This window comes from Aotus nancymaae, unplaced genomic scaffold, assembly GCF_030222135.1.
Source record: "Aotus nancymaae isolate 86718 unplaced genomic scaffold, 86718_ANA_hifiasm-v0.15.2.pri h1tg000019l, whole genome shotgun sequence".
NCBI lineage: Eukaryota > Metazoa > Chordata > Mammalia > Primates > Aotidae > Aotus > Aotus nancymaae.
Genome location: NW_026988431.1, coordinates 29,496,358 through 29,518,899, shown reverse-complemented (window position 1 = coordinate 29,518,899; position 22,542 = coordinate 29,496,358). Strand labels below are relative to the sequence as shown.

The window sequence follows — 22,542 nt, the reverse complement described above, 5'->3', positions numbered from 1 at the left end:
TTGATTATGGGGTTTTGGGGTACTCCTACTTCACTTGCTTCACCCTCATCCCAGCCCTGTGTCATGTGGACACTCCATACTTTATGCCACTAATTGTTGGGATCCTTAGGTTGTTTCCAGTTTTCCAGTTTCTCTGTCTCTGTATTTCCAGAATCCAGTACAATGCCTGGTATCTGGTAAGCACTCAATAAATATTTGTTGGATGACTGAATGGATGGATGAAAGAATGAATGAATGAATTGTGAAGGCAGGAAACACTGCAATGATTATTCTTGTGCCTAAATCTTTGTACACATCCCCTGAAGGAAAAGGGAATGGGTATCAAGAGAGGAGGAGGAAAGGCAGAGGCCTCAATGGAAGGGCAGCACAGGACCAGATGTCTGCAGCATGGAGTTTAGAGGAGGCAGCAGCCTGAGTCATGTGTGTGTGGGCGTGGGGCAGGGCTCTGGTGGGCTAGAGTTGTCTTCTCAGTTTATGCACTGCCCAGGCCCACCTGGAACCCCCTTTGGAAGTCCCCAAATGGAGCCATCACTACCGCAGTGTGGCTCCAGCCCAGAGAGCTGGAACCACAACACTGCCACATCCCAGCTGCGTGACTAGCACATGCTCACACAGACACACACACACCCAGCCCCGAGAGCCTCCTGCGCATAGGCTGACTCAGGAACTCACTTGGAGACTGGGCTGCAGGCCTGCTGGCTGGCTTACTTCTCCAGGGGCGCCAAGACTCTGTGCCCCCAGTGTAGAGCTGCCTCTCCATAGCAATAGCAACAGGGGATTTTCTCAACCCTAACCAACATGTGGAATTTTAGAATAACAAAGCTGGAATCCAAGAGAGGAAATTCTAAGAACATGAAATAAGTCAAAAAAGCAGAGGTGGGTGTTTATTTTCCATCGACTGCTTGGTCCTCTGCCTCCCTCCCTGACCCCAAAGGCTGGGGGAGGGGTCCGGATTCAGATGTCAGCACCACAAAGCTAAAGGAAACCCATCTTCCTGTGTTTGCCGAGGAACAATGCTGGAGAGGCCATTCCAAGGCCTGCACTTTTCCTCTGCACACAAGACTTTAGGTCCCAGTGCATTCCTGGGAAGGGGGGGCTGACAAAGAACTTCTGGATATAAACATTCCTGTTCCATCACTCAGTGACATTTGGGGCACACAGAGACTATGATTCCCTGTGGCCTCGTGTGCTCAGATCCATACTGAGCCAAGCCGGGTGAGGATCTAGTAGGGGGCTTAGAGTCCTGGCCCCACCTTGCAGCCAATCAGCAGAAAGGTCTGGTCTCCTCTACCTCCCCAGTGACAACCTCCCAGCTCTGCTTTCTGTCCCTGCCCTCCGAGCTCCCATCAGTCCTTTCCTGGATACTGCCCAAGTTCAGCCTTCCTGACCCTGACCCTTCTTGCTTCATTCATCCTGTTCTCAGCCCATGGGCCAATCTCCCACGCTGCACCTGCAAGCAAGGCCCTTCTCTGCTCCAATTCCTCCTTGCCCACAGCACCGGGTGCCCTGGATGTATTCCAGGACCTTTATGATGGCCTCTACCATGCCAGTCTCATGTGCTGCATGCTATCACCCCCAAAACAGGGAGGGACAAAAATCAGGAAGTTCCATGACTAGACCCGCATGGTCTTCCCCTTGACCAGGCCCTTCCCAAGGGATGAAGAGCTGGACAGCTGCCTTTTCGGAACCAGAAACCAGTACCACGAAGGGGAAGAGGAATCAGTCAATCAGGACGGTGCGGAGAGACCAGCCAATGTATACAGACCCAATGTATACACTTACTAGGTGCTAGGCCCCATGCTAGATGCTTTATGGGGATTATCTGTCAGTCCCCACAATACTCCCACAGCAGCGTGCTGAGCCCTGATTCTCTTCTCACTCTTCACAGGCCACTGCTGTGCCTCTTGCAGAAGAGGGGCTCCACAGACCAACTGACATCACGGGTGGACTGAGGTGGGCACCCTGACCCTTATTGTGACTCAGTTGGGCCTTTGGCAGGCATGGGGAGAGGCCTGGAGCAGACTTATGCTCTGTTTGGGGGCCAGTCGGACCATAGGCTCTTCCTCCACAAGGTTCCCTCTGTCTAAAATACTCTTCCCCCATCTTTTGGGCTGACTCCTACTGGTCTTCCAAATTACTTCGCAGCTTCTCCCAGGAAGACCTCCTAGATCTCCACCCCCAATCTGGGTTATTCCTCAGTGTCCCCCGACACCCTGGGCTCCCGCAGCTCTCCCTGGGTGTTTCAGAGACCGTCTCAAGGATCAGAATGTCAGCCCCTCAAGGACAGGGGATGACTTCAACTCTGTGCCCCCCAAAATTAATCTCAGGGACTGGAACGGAGCAGACTGTCGGTAAATGAATGAGTCAAATGCTGTTAGGTATTCAGTCACTCCCTGGGCGGTCAGAAAGCACCTAATCGCAAACTATATTGCCCGCTTTTCCCCTCCGCGTCTCTCCCCAGGTCTTGCCATTCACAATATGCCCCCTAAATGGGCACGTTTTGAAATCTGAACCCTGTGCCCCTTGAGGCTGATGATGGAGAGGGGCAGGTCCTATCTTCCCTTTCAGCTACTGGCCAGGCTTTCTCAGCGCATGAGTGCACCCCTGCGGGCTTCCCTCCCGCTGCACCCCCTGTCCAGTGCCTCCTGCGAGTCCCCCCTCGGGGACCTGTCCTCCACCCGGACGGACAGACGTGCCAGGGGCTCGGAGGGGTAGCTCAGAGGGGGCCAGCGTTCTCCAAGGGGAGGAGAACCAAGTTTTGCGCTCAGAGCGCGCAGTGAACACACTGTTCACATTCCTGCGCCGGCCGGAATGCCGGCCTGGGACCAGCCAAAGGCCGCATTCCTCACGCTGCGGCCAGAGCGCAGCCCCGGATCCCGCCCCGCCCCGCCCCACCCCTCCCCTCCCGGGCGCTCCCCGCCGCTGACTGCCCCTCCCGGGCCCAGAGCCCGAGCCCGAGCCCATGCGGGCGCCCCCTGGCGGCTGCCCCACTCGGTGACCAGCGCGCCTTTTAGGTCTGGGAGTCCCCTCTCCCTCTCCACCGGGAAGCGTCAGGCCTCCCCACACTGCTGCCTCCATTGCTGCAGCCCCACTCCTCCGTCGTTTTCAGTTTTGTTATTTGCTCCCAATGAAAACAGGTAAAAAGCTTTCACGGTCCCTCAGAGCCTTGGTGACAAAACACCCCGCCCCCGGGCGGCTTCCTCCCCAGGCTTCCTCGTCCCCCCGGGCGCGGCCTTGGCTCTCTCTAACGCCCGCACCCCTCCGCGCTCCCGCCGCGGCTCCCGTCGCCCGGGGTCGGCTCCCGCGCAGGCGCCTCAGGCCTCGGCCCTGCCCGCCCGCGCTGCGGAGGGCTCAGCGAAGGAAACGCAGCCCGCCCCTGTCCCTGTAGCTCTGGGTTGGAAACTGAGAGAAAATGGACCAAAGTAGGTCTGTAGGAGGGTCCACCCGCCCCGCCGGATAAAGCGCTGCTCCCCCGTAGTGAGGATTACAATCCTGGGGAGAGTCGAGGCCCCAAGAAAGTCTACAACCACTGGGCTGGGGGTTTCCACGACAGTATAGAAACCACTCGGATCGCACACACCAGCACACGCACAGCTGCGCCGACGTGGAAAATCAGGTGAGCAAATGGGCTTTTCCCTAAAGCCAGACCACAGGCCTGCGGAAGTCTTCGTCGTCCCGCAGGGACTCGAGGCGTGAGTGTGTGCTGCCCGCTTGTCCCCGCAGGGGGCCTTGCCCAGACTCCCGGCCAGTGCGTGCCGCCCCGGGCGTGCACAGCATGGGCTTTCACCCATTCCCCAGCTTGCTGACGGGAGCTTTCTCAGTGGGAAAGGTGCCACACGGCCTAACAGTATTTGCGTGGGGAAATTTGCATGTGTATCAGCCCACAGAGCTGTGGAGGACTCACCCTATGGATGAAGTGACACCTGGGAACCCAGCAATGCAGAAACGCATGCCTGGAACTTGCATTGCTCACCATCCTGAGCGTGGTTTGTGCTGCCAGGAAAGGCGGGAAAGCAGAACCCAGGCTCTCATTGGCAGACACCTGGCCTGGAGGAAGGGTGGGAAGTCAGGAGCGCTGCCTGCCAGGCTGAGCCTGATGGCTGACTTGCCTTGCTTGGCTGGTTTCGTAGCCTCTGAGAGCAGGAAAATAAAGGGGCCCCCTTCCTACCTGGCAGGGGTGTTGCCTGCAATATCTGGAGGTGGGCCCAGAGTGACCAGGTGGCAAGTGGCCATGCAGCCCTGATTTGAGGTTTGCAGCCCAGGCTCAAGGTCTGTCTCTTCCCTGTGACACAGGAGATGGACATTCTAGACATTTTTTTTTTTTGGAGACGGAGTTTCGCTCTTGTTACCCACGCTGGAGTGCAATGGCACGATCTCGGCTCACCGCAACCTCCGCCTCCTGGGTTCAGGCAGTTCTCCTGCCTCAGCCTCCTGAGTAGCTGGGATTACAGGCACGCGCCACCATGCCCAGCTAATTTTTTGTATTTTTAGTAGAGACGGGGTTTCACCATGTTGACCAGGATGGTCTCGATCTCTTGACCTCGTGATCCACCCGCCTCAGCCTCCCAAAGTGCTGGGATTACAGGCATGAGCCACCACGCCCGGCCCCATTCTAGACATTTTGCAATACCCTGGCAGTTCATCAAATGGCAGTGCCACGGCTCTGTCTCAGTGGGGTGTGAGGGTACTTGAGGTGATGATGACTAAGTCAGACACAAAAGAAGCCCCCGTGAGGAGCCTATTCATTTTACAGAGACTTACGGAACCCAGCCCCTACCTCCAAGAGACTCACTGTCCCCTGGGGGAAGCAGACGCCTGGCCATTTAGTGCAGAGTGTTAAGTGACAAGGCAGAAGCAGCTCTAGTGTACAATCTGAGGACCACAAGGGTTGCTGGATCCGCCCAGGGCAGAGCAGGACAGGGTGGGCCTTCTGGAAGGAGCTTCAGTCCAGGGGCAGCAGAGGCAGGGAGGAGGCTCTGCCAGGAGAAGGAACTTTCTGGCCTCTACTCTAGAGTCCCGTGTTTGTGTGTGTCTGTGTTACAGAGTCTTCCTCTAACACCCAGCTAGAGTACAGTGGTGCTATCCTGGCTCACTGCAGCCTCATATGCCCAGGCTCAAGCCATCTTCCTGCTTCAGCCTCCTAGTAACTGGGACTACAGGCTCGAGCTACTTACTGCACCCAGCCTAGAGTCCTTTTTAGTATTCTGCAGCCAACATGCCATTGTGCTGATATTCTGCTAAAGAACCTCCAGGGATTTGGCCAGTCATGTGGTTAGACTGAATAGCATTTAAGCCTTGCATTCTAAGGTCCCTTTCTGAAGATGAGTGGGATTGTGATTTTCCACTGGGCCCAGGTAGGAATCTGGTTTTGGGGATGAATTAGCCTCAGAAATTCAGCCCCTTGTCTTGGAGTTACTTCAATTCAGGGCCCTCCTCACTGAAGTGTCATATCACTCCCCACACTCACATGTGTCCAGTGTGTGCAGCAGAACTGGGCTGGGAGGGGTTGGTTCCAAGGGAGGACCGGCCCCATCTCCCGTTACCTTTCCTGCATACTCATAAGAATGGCTGACCTCTTCGGAGCCTCACTTCATCCTTGTGCTGAAAATGAATAAACGACCACCAGGCCTTCCCTATTCCATAGTAAGAGAAATAAACTCAAATAATAAACTCTTTGAAAGACTAGAGTTTTCAAAAATGTCATTATACAGAATAATGTTTCTCAAAATCCCTAGTTTGTGGGGTGTGCAGGGAGGGGCTTATTGGAAATCCCTTTTCCTGGGCGAGCTCATAGAGTCTGAGCTGGGAGGCCATAAGCAAAGCCCAGGACTCTACATGCTTAAATCATCCTAAGGAATACTGATGCTTTGACAAGAACTTATACAGACAACCTTATGTTTGTTCTCAGGAAGTCCTCTTAGAAAGTTCATTTAACTATCTCAAATCTGTAATCTCAGCACTTTGAGAGGCTGAGGTGGACAGATCACTTTAGCCAAGGAGCTCAAGAACAGCCTGGGCAACATAGTGAGACCCCATCTCTACAAAAAAATTTAAAAAATTAAAAATCAGCCAGGCATAGTGGCACGTGCCTATGGTCCCAGCTACTTGGGAAGCTGAGGTGGGAAGATCCCTTGAGCCAGGGAGGTCAAGGCTGCAGTGAGCCATGATCGTACCACTGCACTCACAGAGTGAAACCCTGTCTCAGAGAAAGAAAATAAATAAGAATCATCTTTCTGTCAAGATTCAGACAAATGTCATGAGAAAAATCTACCCCTGAAAGGAAGAACTTAAGAAAAGGGATCCAGAAGGAGGCTCCTCCATTGTGCAAGATGGGAAAATGCACACAAAGTCCGCACTCGAGGGAGCTCCACAGAGCACCACACAATGGAAGGCTCCAACCCGCTTCCTCCTCCCTTTTCTCTTCCTCCCCTCCTTTCTGTTACATGAATTGGAGACTCATAAAGTAGACCAAAAACAAAAACCACCTGACTTTAAATGCCTCAATTGAAATTGAAACCAAAATCCCCAAGGGTCATAGTTCCAATGCCTAGCCCTTGAGCAATGTCAGCAACAGTCTTCACAAACCCAGCAGCTCAGCTCCTTGGCTCCAAACAAAGAATGGTAAAGATGTGGCCGGGTGCCGTGGCTCACCTCTGTAATCCCAGAACTTTGGGAGGCCGAGGCAGGTGGATCACGAGGTCAAGAGATGGAGGCCATCCTGGTCAACATGGTGAAACCCCATCTCTACTAAAAAAAATACAAAAATTAGCTGGGCTTGGTGGGGAGCTCCGGTAGTCCCAGCTACTCAGGAGGCTGAGGCAGGAGAATCTCTTGAACCCAGGAGGCAGAGGTTGCAGTGAACTGAGATCACACCACTGCACCCCAGCCTGGGCAACAAGAGCGAAACTCTATCTCAAAAAGAAAAAAAACAAGAATGGTAAAGACAGGAACGCTGAACTGTTGGCTGCAGCATACTCCGGTGGCCTTTTGATCTGTGCCTCCACCTCCAGATAGGGTTTTGCCTGTACCCCGACACACCGTATGCCTGTGCTTCTGTCTCTAGCTGTTACTGTATCAAAGTACAGTGATTCATTGTTATTATAGCAAGGTTCATCGTAAGTGATAATAGATATAATTTCAAATAATTTTGGCAGGTTTAAATTTGGAAGATGGGTGCCTTCAAAGGTCTATTTAGAATGTCATTTTTGTGTCATAAGGCAGCTAAGAGTTCCCACAAGAAGCGGAAGCGGCAGCTCAGGCATCTTCCTCTGGTTCAAACGTGCAGATACTGATCACTTTACTGTCAAACCTTGGATTCTCCATAGGAATCCTTAGAAGCTACTTGTCAATTCCATGAGGATGACTCTGGTTCAGTTATGTGTTATCTATTTAGGTTTGGTATAGCCACCATAAATCCCATCCAGCAGGAGCCAGACCAACTGTGCCAAGGCCTGTTCCTGTCAGGGCACCCCCATTCTTCTCTCGGTTCACCACACATACTTTGCTGACTCAGGACTATTTGAAATACAAACCAGTGACAGAACCAGCACCAATCTGAATATAAAACATTAAAATTAGCCGGGTGTGATGGCAGGCATCTGTAGTCCCAGCTACTTGGGAGACTGGACTGGGAGGATTGCTTGAGCCAGGGAGGTGGGGGTTGCAGTGAGCCGAGACTGCACCACTGCACTCCTGGTGCGATCAGCCTGGGTGACAGAATAAGACTCTGTCTCAAAAAAAACAAAACAAACAAACAAACAAAAAACAGTGAAGTCACATTCTCATTTATTTACTTATTTTACAGATAGGGTGTCCCTATGTTGCCCAGGCTGGCCTCAAACTCCTGGGCTCAAGTGATGCTCCCATCTCAGCTTCCCAAGTAGCTGGGACTACAGACCCATGCCACTGCATCAGCTCTTATTTTTAGATTAAAATTATAAATACACACATAAAGTTTCTATTATTTTCTTTCTGTACCCCAACAGATCATCTTACATATCCCAATTTGGAGGCCACTGACCTAAGCAGGGTCCTCTCACCCCGGGAGCCCATCTCTGAGAAGCTTTCTGCTCTCAGAAGGGCCCCAGCAGTTAGCCATTTCCCTGAAAATCAGGTGGCCAGGCCCTACAACTGGAAGAATTTCTGACAGAGCAGAAGAATCACATGTTCCAATTCAGACTTCTACTTTGGTATCTGCAACCGCCAACCTCCCCATGTTCCCATGCCCCCATGCCAAGTTGTGGGGGTGAGGGTGGGCTGAAGACTGTGCTGAAGCAAGGTGAGGTGGGCCCTATTGGGTATGAATTTTGTGGGACTCCCTTGTGTTCCCAAGGCCACACACTCGGGCTGCATTCCTGAGGTCTGTAGGGGAGTGGCTGTGTTCCTGGCCCAAGCATGGAGAAACAGCGGCGCCTGGTGGCCCTGACATGTAGTGTCTCAGAACCCCAGCTCCTTCCTCTATTTGCTGAACTCCATTTGATGCTCAAGAATGGTGGCGTAATTATGTATACAGATATGTGTTGGAAAGGCCTGGGGCCGTATCTAGGCTCATCTGTGTGATCTTAGGCAAATTAATTTCTCTGAGTCACAGTGTCTTGAGCATTAAAATCGGATAATCAGACCTACTTCTTAGGGTTGTTGCTAGAAGTAAATGAAAAGCAGTAAACAGTGCCCAGCACATAGGAAGGACTTGTGCTGTGATGTTGGTCATGATGCTTGATGTTTTTGCCTGCAGATACTGAAAGGCAACTGGAGCATACTTCTGGACACAATCCTGGAGAGAGGGTGAGAGGTTGTGGACAGGAGCTCTCCTGTTCCTGTGCTAACACACACAGAGGAGCACTGAACATGTCCTGCACAGGTGTGGTGAGTATGAGCCTGTGTGTGTGCAGGTGTGCATGTGTGTGCACAAGCACCTCTCCGCGGAAATGCAGAGACTCTGGAAGGTGCTCAGCATACATCCCAGTGGGAAGGAGTGGTGACAGCAGGGAAGGATTGTCACTTATTCTCCAGGCACATTGCAGAGCTAGACACTGAGAAAGGATCAGAGTTTATTAATTCATAGTTACTTATTGATCACCTACTATGTGCAAGGCAAGGTTAACAAAATTTAACAAACAGCTATCACAAGACATTCAAATAGAGGCAAATGTTAAACAGCAGAGCTAGTCTAGACTGGTATTCTGGGGACTAAGAATTATACTCCCTGGAGCCACCAGGACAGAATAATTGAAAATGCATAAAGCCAGGCCCGGGCAGAGTAAAGCTTTCTGTGCTCTGGTGGCCCGCGGCAGGTGCACCACCACCCAGCTCTCTGGAACACACTTGGGTCCACTCAGTCCAGATGAAGCCAGGACAAGGTGTGAGGTGAGGCCTCTGTGATCATCCCTGCTCATCACTAGGCTTCCAATCAACTAAAATGTGGTTCTCTTAAAAGCTAGCAACCCCTGAGTGTTCCCCCACCTTTCTTCTCTCCACCACCCACAGAAAGGAATATGACCCCTTCCTGGGTTTGGTGATGAAGAAAGAGAAGATCTGGTGGCCCAGAAGAGGTACACAAGATCTGCCAACCCCCAATAGGGCCCTTAGGGGATGATCAGTTCTTCCACAATACAAAGATTTTACGTGTTTGCCCAGATGAGCTGAAAGATCAAAATACATGAAACATTAGTTGCTGTGCTTCCCAACCACCCCTAAATTACAGGCTTCTGACTTATGGATATCCATCCTCACACCCTTAAGAAGTGCTCTGACCTCACAGAGACTATTACTTATATCACTTATTGAACACCTACTATGTGCTGGGCAGGGTTAACAAAATGAGGGGTGGAGAAGGCTGGGCATTAAGGTCAGGGAAGGGCTTCTGCCCAGTTGAGGCTTCTCCCTTCTCGTAATCTCCTTCTCCCCTTGGATTCTTTTTCTCTCCTGTCCATCTCACCCACATTCACCCACTAGGGGGATGGAGGGCTTGCCTTTGGCCCACTGCTATCTTCACCAAGCAGAAAGCATCAATACTCTCTCTGCCTCCAGCACTGCTATACGAGGTAAATGCAAAATTATTGCTGCTTCAATGTTTCTACTTTCTCGAAAACTTGAAAAACAACACTGCTACTTTGTTTGTTTGTTGTTTGTTTGTTTGAGATGGAGTCGCTCTGTCACCCAGGCTGGAGTGCAGTGGCGTGATTTCTGCTCATTGCAGCCTTCACCTCCTGGGTTCAAGTGATCCTCCTGCCCCAGCCTCCTGAGTAGCTGGGACTACAGGTGTGCGCCACCATGCCCTGCTAATTTTTGAATTTTTGGTAAAGATTGGGTTTCATCGTGTTGGCCAGGCTGTTCTCAAACTCCTGACCTCAGGCAATTCGCCCGCCTCGGCTTCCCAAAGTGCTGGGATTACAGCCGTGAGCCACTGTGCCCATCCCAGTCTTACAACTTTTCTGGAAAGGTCCTGTACAGCTGTTCAGCTTAGGAGTGTGTTGGGGTGGGAGACAGGCTGGGAACCACCCACTATGGAAAACGCTGTTTCTGTAGAGACATCCTGAGGTCAAACAACTGATTTCAAAAGCTCCAGCTCCCTAGATCCCTGTGGATCTGTTTTCCCCCTTTCCTTGTCAGGAGCCTGGAAACATTCCACCTTTTTCCTGCTTTTCTTGTCTGCCTGACATTCTAATCTGTCTTTCTTTGCTCTGTCTTTGTACCTCAGGAAAGAGAAAAACAAAGGAAGGAGCCAGTCTGTGGACAAGGGCTCTTCCAAATTCAAGTGTTTTTCAGCTCCGTTAGGAGGGTTTAGAAGGTACATTAAAAACTAAGCAAAAAATAAAAAATAAACAATTATTAACTCCAGGAAAAAATAAAAGGAGACATAATCATAATGGACTTTTTGACTCAACCATGAATTGAGCTCACATGTTTATCCAAAAAAAAGAGTAACAATTTAACAAAAAGTTGGGACATAACTATCACAGCAGAACGCAGAGAATGACAGTGGGGACATGATGGTGGTGTTGTCAATAAATCTTTGTCTTCCGTGATAGGCCATCAAAAGATAACATCTAGAGTTGAGAAATATGGCAGTAAATACCAGGAAAATAATAGTTCAAAAGTTTAGGGAGGCCAGGCATGGTGGCTCACCCCTGTAATCCCAGCACTTTAGGAGGCTGAGGAGGTTGGATCACCTGAGGTCGGAGTTTGAGACCAGCCTGGCCAACATGGTAAAATCCCGTCTCTACTAAAAATACAAAAATTAGCCAGGCGTAGTGGTGTACACCTGTGGTCCCAGCTACTCATGAGGCTGAGGCGGGAGAATCACTTGAACTCAGGAGGCAGAGGTGCAGTGAGCCAAGATCACACCACTGCACTCTGGCCTGAGCAACAGAGCAAGACTCTGTCTTAAAAAAAAAAAAAAGTTTAGGGGGAGGATTAGGAATAAGATATTGTGGGACAGTGCTATTTTTACTATGAACTATATAAGCTATATTTTGCTTATAAAACAATCCTCATATACTACTTTGATTTTCAAAAATAATAATCTAGAATTTTTGAAAAGAAAGCTGCATGTCTGGGAGATAATGTTGAAAAACATCTCCTTTAGGGCAGAGTGTAAAGACTGACAGATGGAAAACATTGGATAAAATAAAAATAACATGAAGATAATTCTAGACCCAGATGTCTGGATCCAGGAAAGAGGCAGAGAAGACAGAAGGAAGGAGACAATTGAGGAAGTAACCAAAAGACATTTTCCTGAGGCAAAGAGAGGCACAGATGATCAGAGAAAAGGATCCATCAAAGGTGATAATATGAATAGGGAAGTCAAGAAAAACACACAAATAACAACGCTAATGGCCAATAAACATAAGGAACAATGTAAGCCACACACACACACACACACACACACACACGACTAAAAAAAATGCATATTAAAACACCAATGTTTTCACCTATCCAGGTGGGCACAACTTTGAAACCTTGAAAATACCCATTATTAACAAGTAAGTGGGGAATCAGCACTTTGATTAATCTGCTATTGAGAATGCAATGGTGCCGAGTTTGTGCAAGGCAAATTGGCAAGGAAAAAAAATCAGAATTTAAAATGCTCTTTCTCTTTATTCCAGAACTGTCACTATTAGGAATTTATCCCTTGAATAAACTCATTAAAGTATGTCAAGATATCTGTCATTGATAGCAGCAGGAGGCAGGCAAGTGCCTAGACAGATAGGGATGGGTCTCCAGTGAAACCCCACCTCCAAGCCAAAGACAGTTTAAAGCCTGAAAGTCAAGCTACAAGTCAAATCCACAGACCAGATTGAGAATCTTTTTGTTTGACGTGCTTTCCTGATTGATCTCCACCCTCCACCTATTTGACATATACCTACCCTTTCCTAATTGGTTTTCTATACTGTTGTGCCCACTTTTGAGTGATACCTTTGCTTTAACCTTTTTTACATACTCACAAACCAGCCAGCACACACTCCCCATTCGGAGTCCATAAAAAGCCCTGGACCCAGCCACATGGAGAGAGAAATCACCCAACTGCGGGGTGGTGGACTACCCACTACGTCACCTCTCTGCTGAGAGCTGTTCTGTTGCTCGATAAATTTCTTCTCCACCCATTCTCACCCTTCATTTGTCAGCATATCCTAATTCCTCTTGGACATGGGACGAGAGGTTGGGAACCGCCGAACGTGGATACAAGCTATAACACAGGTAGACCAAGTAGGCGGGGCACCCCCAGTGGCAGGCTTGAAGCCTGAGTGAGGGTCAGACAGGGTCTGGGGGTAGGGGTGCATTGCCAGCTGTGGAGGTCCCTGGTTGGCAGTGGCTGAGAAAAATTCTGCATCATAATCATTCAAAGATGTTTCCTGCAGCATTGTTTGTTGGCATATTTTGAAATGATCTAAATGTCCATCCACAAGGTTCTAGTTAGGTCCATTTCGGTTCATGCATAGAGTGGAATGAGGGAAACATGACTGTGTGTGCTGACCCCTAGAACTCTCCAGGAGATGGTAAGTTCATGTGATGTGTATGTTTATAAAAATGAACATTATGTACCAGTATAAGCATTTTTTCCTGAGTGACACCCAAAGAACCAGTGAGGATGGTGATCTTCAGGGACAGGAATTGAGCTGTACTTTTCATTTTATACTGCGTGGAACTGTTTCACTCTTTGCATGATATTGTATTATTTTATGCTTAATTTTTTTTTCTTTTTCTTTTTCTTTTTTTTTTCTTTTTTTTGAGACAGAGTTTCGCTCTTGTTTCCCAGGCTGGAGTGCAAAGGCGCAATCTTGGCTCACAGCAACCTCTGCCTCCCAGGTTCTAGCGATTCTCCTGCCTCAGCCTCCCTAGTAGCTGGGATTATAGGTACCCACCACCATGCCTAGCTGATTTTTTGTGTTTTTAGTAGGGATGGGGTTTCACTATGTTGGCCAGGCTAGTCTCGAACTCCTGACCTCAGGTGATCCACCCACCTCAGCCTCCCAAAGTGCTGGGATTACAGGCATGAGCCACTGTGTCCAGCTATGCTTAATTTTTTAAATTAAGGGTCTTGTTCTGTTGCCCAGGCTGGAGTGCAGTGGCACAATCTTGTCTCACTGCAGCCTTGACCTCCCTGGCTCAAGCAATTCTCCTACCTCTGCCTCCCCAGTAGCTGGGACCACAGGCATGCACCACCATGCCCAGCTAGTTTTTGTTTATTTTTTGTAGAGATGGGGTCTCCCTATGTTGCCCAGGCTGTTCTCAAACTCCTGGGCTCAAGCAATCCTCCTACCTTAGCCTCCCAAAGTGCTTGGATTGTGGGCGTGAACCACCGCACCTGGCTTATTTTATGCTTTAAAAGTATCAGTTGGAGTTATCTGGCCAGTGATATTGTGAGACATTTTTGTTTGCTTGGCAATATTTTTTGGTAATAAGCCAAATAAGTATTTTGTTTTGTTTGTGTGTTGTTTTAAGGGACCCACTGAGAGCAATAAGGATGAGTAAAGAAATATCACATTTAAATACACTTGGGTAAAATTTCAGAACTTAAAGGATAAAGAGAAAATCATATAAGTTTCCAGAAAGAAAAAAAAACAGGTACATATAAAGAATGAGTTTCAGCTTGACATCAGATTTCACATCAATTAGATGCTATGAGACAAAGACAGTATCTTCCAAGTTTTGAAAGAAAATTAATTTGAATCTGGAATTCCATAGCCAGACAAGTTACCACCCAAAGTGAAAAAATAAAGACATTTTCTGAAATTCAGGGAGTCAGAAAATTTACTACTCATGCACTGCATATGAAGAAATTACTCAAGAAAATATCTCACTAAAACCAAGTAATTCCAAAAACAGTAAGTAATATTGTTAAGAAATAGAATCTTGGCTGGGCGCAGTGGCTCACACCTGTAATCCCAGCACTTTGGGAGGCCAAGGCAGGGAGATCACAAGGTCAGGAGATCAAGACTATACTGGCCAACGTGGTGAAAATCCGTCTCTACTAAAAATACAAAAATTAGCTGGTCATGGTGACAGGCGCCTGTGATACCAGCTACTCAGGAGGCTAAGGCAGGAGAATAGCTTGAATCAGGGAGTTGGAGGTTGCAGTGAGCCAAGATCGCACCACTGCATGCTCCAGCCTGGCAACAGAGCAAGACTGTGTCTCAAAAAATAAAAATAAAAATAAAAAAGGAAAAATACAATTTGAGTATGAGAAGAAATATAAACCTGGAACAAAATGAGCTAGTTTATTAGTTTACATTTTGATACATGGGACATTCTCCTTTGGCCTGCAGATACTTAATAACGGAAGATCATTTTCTTCTTCAGAGCTGCAGTCATGCTACTTGATCCTGCAGCAAATAATTATACAATATAACATCATAACTGTAGGTTATAATAATGTCATTTATATGACCAATCTGTAAACAAACATAACAAAATGAACAGAACAGAATGTAAATATTATAAACATTGACAAAGTAAAGGGAAAAATAGTGCTGACATTCAGGAGGCTACATTCTCTAAATTCATTTAGCTGCCATCAGTATAGATGCTTCTCAACTTTTGATGGGGTCAACATCCTGATAGACCTATCCCAAACTGAAAATATTGTCCGTCAGAAAGTGTTGAATACACTGAACCTACTGAAGATCGTAGCTCAGCCTTCCTTAAACGTGCTCAGATTCCTTACATTAGCCTGCAGTTGGGCACACAGAACACTGTAGAGTATCAGTTGTTTACCCTCCTGACCACATGGCTGACTGGGAGCTGCCCAGCATGGCAAGAGAGTATTATATAACATGTTGCTAACCCTGGAAAAGATCAAAATTCAAAATCCAAAGTATGATTTCTACTGCATATATATCACTTTCACACCATATAAAGTTGAAAAATGGTAAGTTAGAACAACTATAAGTTGGAGACCATCCATACACACATCAAAATCCAGGCCTGGTTGATTAGATTTTAGGGTTCCATTCAATGCAGAATTGAGAAGAACTCAGGCCCTGATGTGAAGGATCTGGCTCTAGTGAAGTATGGGAGCTGTGTCTTACTGCCCCTTAGAGCTGAGTGTCTTCATCACTTCCCAATCATTCCTACTATGGTTAATTTCAAGCTAACAACATGATGTTAGCTTGAAACAACATGCTGTTGTTAGCCTGAAATTAGCCATACTCAGAACATTTACACAGTATATACATCAGGGCTTTTTGTTTTTCCTCTCATAGAGGAGCCTGTTGTTCAATACTGGCCAGCATGGTCTTGGGAAAGTCAAACCTGAATAATTGAAAAATTGTGTGGAGATGGAGGTTGTGGAAGCTGGTGATGAGACTCTCAGGGTTAGATGGGTTGTGGGGAAGCTAGCGGCATTCTTAGAAGGGGAAATCTGCTAAGACAGGAGTCAGCAAACTGTGTCTTAAAGGGCCAAATAGTAAATATCTCACAGCTACCCAATTCTGCTGTTACAGCTCAAAAGCAGCCACATACAATACTAAATGAAGGCGCAGGACTGTGTTTCAGTAACACTTTTATCTACAACATAGGTAGGCAGCCCATGGGCCATAATTTGCTGGCTTCTGGTCTGAGACAAACTCCACAGGAGAACACTTCAGATATGGCGCAGAAATTGGCTCTGCAACCACACTTGGAGGCAGCTGTGTAGCAGGATATTTGAGTCAGAGGTCCCATTTCTGGCTCCCCGTGGCCTCCAAGTGGTGTAGAGGATCCAGAATTTACTATGTCCTGTACAAGGGGACACAAAGGTGATTTATCAGATAGGTTTAGGTTTGGTTTTACAGGAGCCCAAAAACATACAGTTTAATAGTGGCTTAGAACATAACACATAGATTTATTTTCTCATGTAAAATCCTGGAGGCGGCCCATCCAGGGCTGGTAAAGTGTGAGAGAACTTTGCGTGTCTGAGCTTTCCTCTCCTCCATTCCTAAGTGTGGCCCTCGTCCAAACTGGTTCCTTGGGGTGCTGCCATTATGTCCACCACATCCAGTCCCCACAAAGAGGTAAGCAGAGGAGGTCATCCCCTCGCCACCTCTTAGGAAAGAACCTTCCCAGAAACTGTACACACTTATCTACTTATACCCTATTGGTTAAAACTTAGTCAGCTGACAATACCCAGCTGGAAAAGAAGTGGTGATGTGTAGTCTTCAGCTACAAATTGGGTGTTAATTGGAGGAATAGATATCAAAGGATAACTGTCTCCGTTGCTGAGAGGGTCTGTGGAGTGGCGGAGTCCCAGGGATGGCCAGAAGTGCCAATTGGCTGCTCCAGCTGAGGATCCACCGCACAGGGCCAGCTTCATAGACCTGCCCAACTGCATAGGCCCCATGCTCAGAAGGGCCCACACTTGATTTTAGTAAAATTCCTACTAATCATATAAAATTTTAATTTTTCTTTATTTAGAATGGCATTAAATAGGCCAGGCGCAGTGGCTCACGCCTGTAATCCCCGCACTTTGGTAGGCTGAGGTGGGCAGATCACGAGGTCAGGAGTTTGAGACCAGCCTGACCAACATGGTGAAACCCCGTCTCTATTAAAAATACAAAAATTAGTCAGGCATAGTGGCACATACCTGTAATCCCAGCTACTCAGGAGGCTGAGGCAGGAGAATCACTTAAACCCAGGAGGCAGAGGTTGCAGTGAGCCCAGATTGTGCCATTGCACTCCAGCCTTGGCGACAGAGCAAGATTCCATCTCAAAAAAATAAAATGACATTAAATAGCAAATAGACAACACCACAAAAAACCAGGTGTGGTGGCTCATGCCTGTAATCCTAGCACTTTGGGAGGCCAAGGTAGGCGGATCACTTGAGGTTAGGAGTTCAAGACCAGCCTGGCCAAGATGGTGAAACCCCGTATCTTCTAAAAATACAAAAATTAGCCAGGTGTGGTCGTGGGCACCTGTAATCCTAGCTACTTGGGAGGCTGAAGCAGGAGAATCACTTGAATACAGGAGGTAGAGGTTGTAGTGAGCCAATATTGTGCCACTGCACTCCAGCCTCCAGGAGGCGACAGAGCAAGACTCCATCTCAACAACAAAAAAAGAAAACACCACAACGAATGAAGAGAGAAACACCAGAAGAAAGGAAAATGTTTTATATTTTAGGATCTTTAGTGGCACTTTTTTCCTGCCTTTTAAACGAGGGATTCTTCATTTTTATTATTTTGCATAGGGCCCTGCAAATGATGTAGCCAACTTGACAGCACATTATCCCAGGATGCCTCATGGAACAGTCATACCTCTCAGGTCCACTGCCAGGAGCAGATGTGCCTCTTTTCAGTGAGCACAGCAGAGGGCCAGAGGACCCAGGTATATGAAGGCCCTTTCACCACCACCCAACTTCAGGGATACAGTAAGGGCCGTCCTTTACCTAGATACACAGAAGGCATCTTGGGGAGAAGAAAGGAGATCAGACAGAGCTCAGAAAGACAGAACTTGGAGACACTGAATTTTTCTAAGAGTTTATGGAAAGCAGCCACACGAGGGAGTTCAATTCCAAGACTGCAAGGAGAAAAGACATGTCTATTGTTGAAGGCAACCCTCGGCTTCCCCACTACACAATAGTGCGGGGCTGGTAAAGAAGATACTAATCTTCCTTGCAGATCTGAATGGGGCATGCACATTGCACACCTGCTATCCTTGGATCCAAAGCACTTTCTATCTGAAATACCATTCTTCCTGTTCCTGCCCTCATACCGTCCTTATTCCTATAACCCTTGGACATATGACTAACTTCTCATCTTTCTACACTTAGTTCAGGCTCTCCTCTCCCAGGAAGCCTTCCCTGACACCCCCACTTTCACTCTCCCCTCCTCTGAGCACTCACTCTAACTTGCACACAGCCAGTTTCAGAGGAGCAGTCTGAGTGACAGCAGGCATTACATAGGCCATGGGGTCATAGGCCTGGAGTGCAGCTCTTTCTGCTTCACATTTATTCCTGGAGCCGTTCTCCGTGTGGAAAATGGGGGCAATAATGCCAGTCTCACCTACCTTACAAAATGTTTTAAAATTTTGTTTTTTGAGTAAGTACTATACATACACAGTTCATAATTCTATGGATATATAAGGGTACACAGTGAAAAATAGCTCTCCTTCTCTCTTCCCTCCTCCAGGTTCCCAACTGTCTTCCCTGAAGACAATCCCTGTTACAAGTTTCTTTGCCTTTCTTTCTTCATAGATACTCCATGTGTTTTAAAGCAAATAGATTTTACATCAACGCCTATGTAGTATTCCAGGGGAGAATGGATAACCTTAATCTAACCATGAGGAAGTATTAGAAAAACCCAAAATGAGGAATATTCTTTTTTTAAAGCATGTGTTGGGGGGATAGTGGTATTATCTGAAAGCATCAGTAATCAATATCACAAAAGACAAGATAGGTTATGGATGTGTTCTCGAATTAAGGGAAATGGTAGATTAAAGTATTCCATCCATGTTAAATTTACCAAAGTTGAAGGGGGGGGTACATAAAATTTTACACAAGTTCATAAGTCTACTATGGTTGTATTAGGACTATCCTTTTTGTTTGTTTGTTTGTTTGTTTTTGTCTTTTTTTTTTTTTGAAATACATACTGACTTATTTAGAGGTAAAGAGCCCTGATGTATACAACTTACCCTCATGTAGTTCAAGAAAAAAAGTGTGCGTGTGTGTGTGTGTGTGTGCGTGCGTACATTGGAAGAGGAAGAAGGACACAAAAGAGAAAGCAAATGGGGCAAAATGTTAACAGTAGGTGAATCTGGACAAAGGGTTTAATGAGTATTCTTGTACTACTTTTATTTTTGCAAGTTATGTTTAACTTTGAGATTATTTCCAGGAAAAAAAGAGTTAATCTTCATTATTCACAGATTCTGCATTTGCAAATTCGCCTAATCACTAAACTTTATTTGTAACCCCGAAACCAGTACTCACAGCCATTTGCAGACATGTGTAGAGCTGGGAAAAAATTTGAGTCACCCAATGTACATGGTACCAACTGAAGTCGAATCAGGCAATGCTCTGCTTTCTTGGTTCGGCTCTCATACTATAAACTACTGTCCTTTCTGTGGTCTGTTTAGCACCACATGTTTCACATTTTTGTACTTTTTGTTGATTACTTTTCTGTTTAAAATGGTCCCCAAGCATAGTGCTGAAATGTTGTATAGCATTCCTAAGCACAAGAAAGCTGTGATACGCCTTAGGAGAAAATGTTAGATGAGCTTCATTCAGGTATGAGTTATGGTGCTGGTGGCCATGAGTTCAGTGTTGGCAATGAGTTCAAACATATTGTCAATGAATCAACAATACGTTTTAATATTTATTAAGTGAATAATTTATATATTAAATGTATTGGATCAATAATACACACATTAAACATGGTGATGTATTGATGGGTTTACAAAGGTGTTGTGACCAGAGGGTCATAGAAACGTAACCCTGTATTTCTCTCAGGAGAAGATGTTTCAGTATTCACTAATTCAATGTTCTGAGCAGCTCTTAGCCTATAACTACTGCAAATAATGAGAAATGGGTATTTATATACATGCATTTCCTGTACAAATGATAGTATATAGTACGCACTGTTCTGTACCTTATATTTTTAAAACAATATTTCTTAGAGATCATGCTATTAGGTTATATTCATTCTTTTGAACAGATACCTGGTATTCCCCATATGGGTATAGTCTAATTGGTCTAACCAGTCCTCTAGTGATAGACACTTGGGCTTTCTGTTTTTGTTTTTATTTTTTTAAATTGCATATTAGCAAGGTCATTTTTCTATTTTCATTTGGTTACAATTTTTTGGGACATATATACATACATATATATATATATATATATATCACTTTTTCTTTATCCATTCATCTATTGATGGACACTTAGATTGCTTCCAAATTTTGCCTGTTGTGAATAGTGCTGCAATAAACATGGGAGTACAGATATCTCTCCAGCATACTGATTTGTTTCCTTTGAGTATATACACAGTAGTGGGATTGCTGGATCTGATAGTGGTTATATTTGGAAGATTTGAGGAACCTCCATACTGTTTTCCATAATGGCTACACTAATTTACATTCCCACCATCCATGAGCAAGTGTTTCCTTTACTCGACATCCTCCCCAACCCTTGTTATCTTTTGTTCTTTTGATCATAGCCAGTGATATCTCATCGTGGTTTTAATTTGCATTTCTCTGATGATTAGTGATGTTGAGCACCTTTTTTCATATACATGTTGCCCATTTGTATGTCTTCTTTTGAGAAATGTCTATTCAAATCCTTTGCTTGTTTGTTTTCTCACTGAGTTATTTGAGTTCCTTATATATTTTGAATATTAACCTCTTATTAGATGTATGGTTTGCAAATATTGTCTCCAATTCTGTAAATTGTTTCTTCACTCTGCTGGCTGTTTCCTTGGCTGTGCAGAGGCTTTTTAGTTTGGTGTATTCCTATGTGTCTATTGTTGTTGTTGCCTATGCTTTGGAGTTATATCCAAAAAATTATTGCCCAGACCAACGTCATAGATCTCATATTCTATGTTTTCTTCAGTAGTTTTACTGTTTCAGGTCTTACATTTAAATCTTTAATCCATTTTGAGTTGATTTTTGCATATGGTGTGAGATAAGAGTCTAATTGCATTCTTCTCCTTGCGGATACGCAGTTGCCCCAGCACTATTTACTAAAAAGACTGTCCTTTCCTCATTATTTGATCTTTGTCAAAAATCAATTGATCATAAATCTGTAGATTTGTTTCTGAGCTCTCTAATCTGTTCCATTGGTCTATGTGTCTGTTCGCATGCCAGTACCATGCTGTTTTGATTACTATAGCTTTGTAGAATATTTTGAAGTCAGCTTGAAAAGAAGCTTCTTCTTAAAAGAAGAAGGCTTCCAGCCTTGTTCTTTTAGCTCAAGATTGCTTTGGCTATTTGGGGTCTTTTGTGGTTCTACACAAATTTTAGAAATTTTTTTTTCTAGTTCTGTGAAAAATGTCATTGGAATTTTTGTAGGGATTGCATTGAATCTATAGATCATTTTGGACATTTTAACAATATTAATTCTTCCAATCCATGAACACAAGATATCTTTCCATTTATTTGTGCCTTCAATTTCTTTCATTGTTTTATAGTTTTCAGTGTACAAGTGTTTTATCTCCTTGTTTAAACTGATTTCTAAATATTTTTTGTACCTATTGTAAATGAGATTGTTTTCTTGATTTTTTTTGAATAGTTTGTTGTTTGTGTATTAAAATACTACTATTTTCATGTTACTTTTATATCCTGCAACTTTACTGAACTTAGTTCTTATTTCTAACAGTTTTTTGGTGGAATCAGGATTTTTTATATAAGACATTGGGATTTTATCTTTTCAAAATGTATATCTGATCCTGTCATTGTCTTACTTAAAGAATTTCCATAGCATCCCCTTGCACATGGGATGAAAATTAAAATCATTAATATGACCTGCCAGACACTCTCACATAGCTTTCTTGCATCTGCCTGACTCCCTTCTGTTCCCCACTCATCCCCTGGCATCATCTACCCTCCCTCCTGCCACAGGACATTTGCACAAGCTTTCCTTCTGGAACATCTTCCTCACCCCTCACCCTTAGCCTGGTTTATTCTTTCTTCCAACCTCAACTTCACAGTTCATCTTTTGGTCACTAGTGTACTGGCCTAGTGTAGAACCTGCTATATAAAATGTGCTCAATACATTTTTGCTAAACAATTGAATGGATGAGGCAGGGGGCATGCAGGGAGGGAAGCCAGCTGGTAAGGATTATGTTTTTGTGGGTCTCTTTTGACCAAACACTTGATCTTAAACTCTTCATAGAATAAAAACTATACAGCTTTCTTATCTTCTTTCAGGTTCTCAGGTCTTTATCACTAAAGGGATGTTTGTTTGACTTAGACAAGTGATAGTGATGGGAAATCAAAGTTCTCCAGAGTAACCCTGAGAAGATTGCCAGAACTTTCTGCATCAATCTCTCATCCTTGAAAAAGGGGTGATAATGTCTGGATTTGGCTTGTGAGCAGCACACCTGCTGGCACTTAGCACATTCCTACAAGAGCTCCTACCTC

General features: G+C 45.7%; 1 protein-coding gene across 1 annotated transcript in view; it reads left to right on the top strand.

Annotated features, from left to right (window-relative positions):
* The first annotated feature begins 3,377 nt into the window (after positions 1 to 3,377).
* Positions 3,378 to 22,542, top strand: part of RYK (receptor like tyrosine kinase) — a 137,266-nt gene continuing 118,101 nt past the window's right edge. The window contains exons 1-2 of the mRNA XM_064378708.1: positions 3,378 to 3,616; positions 8,735 to 8,865. The gene's annotated coding sequence lies outside the window, so the exon portion shown is untranslated. The remainder of the gene's footprint in view (positions 3,617 to 8,734; positions 8,866 to 22,542) is intronic.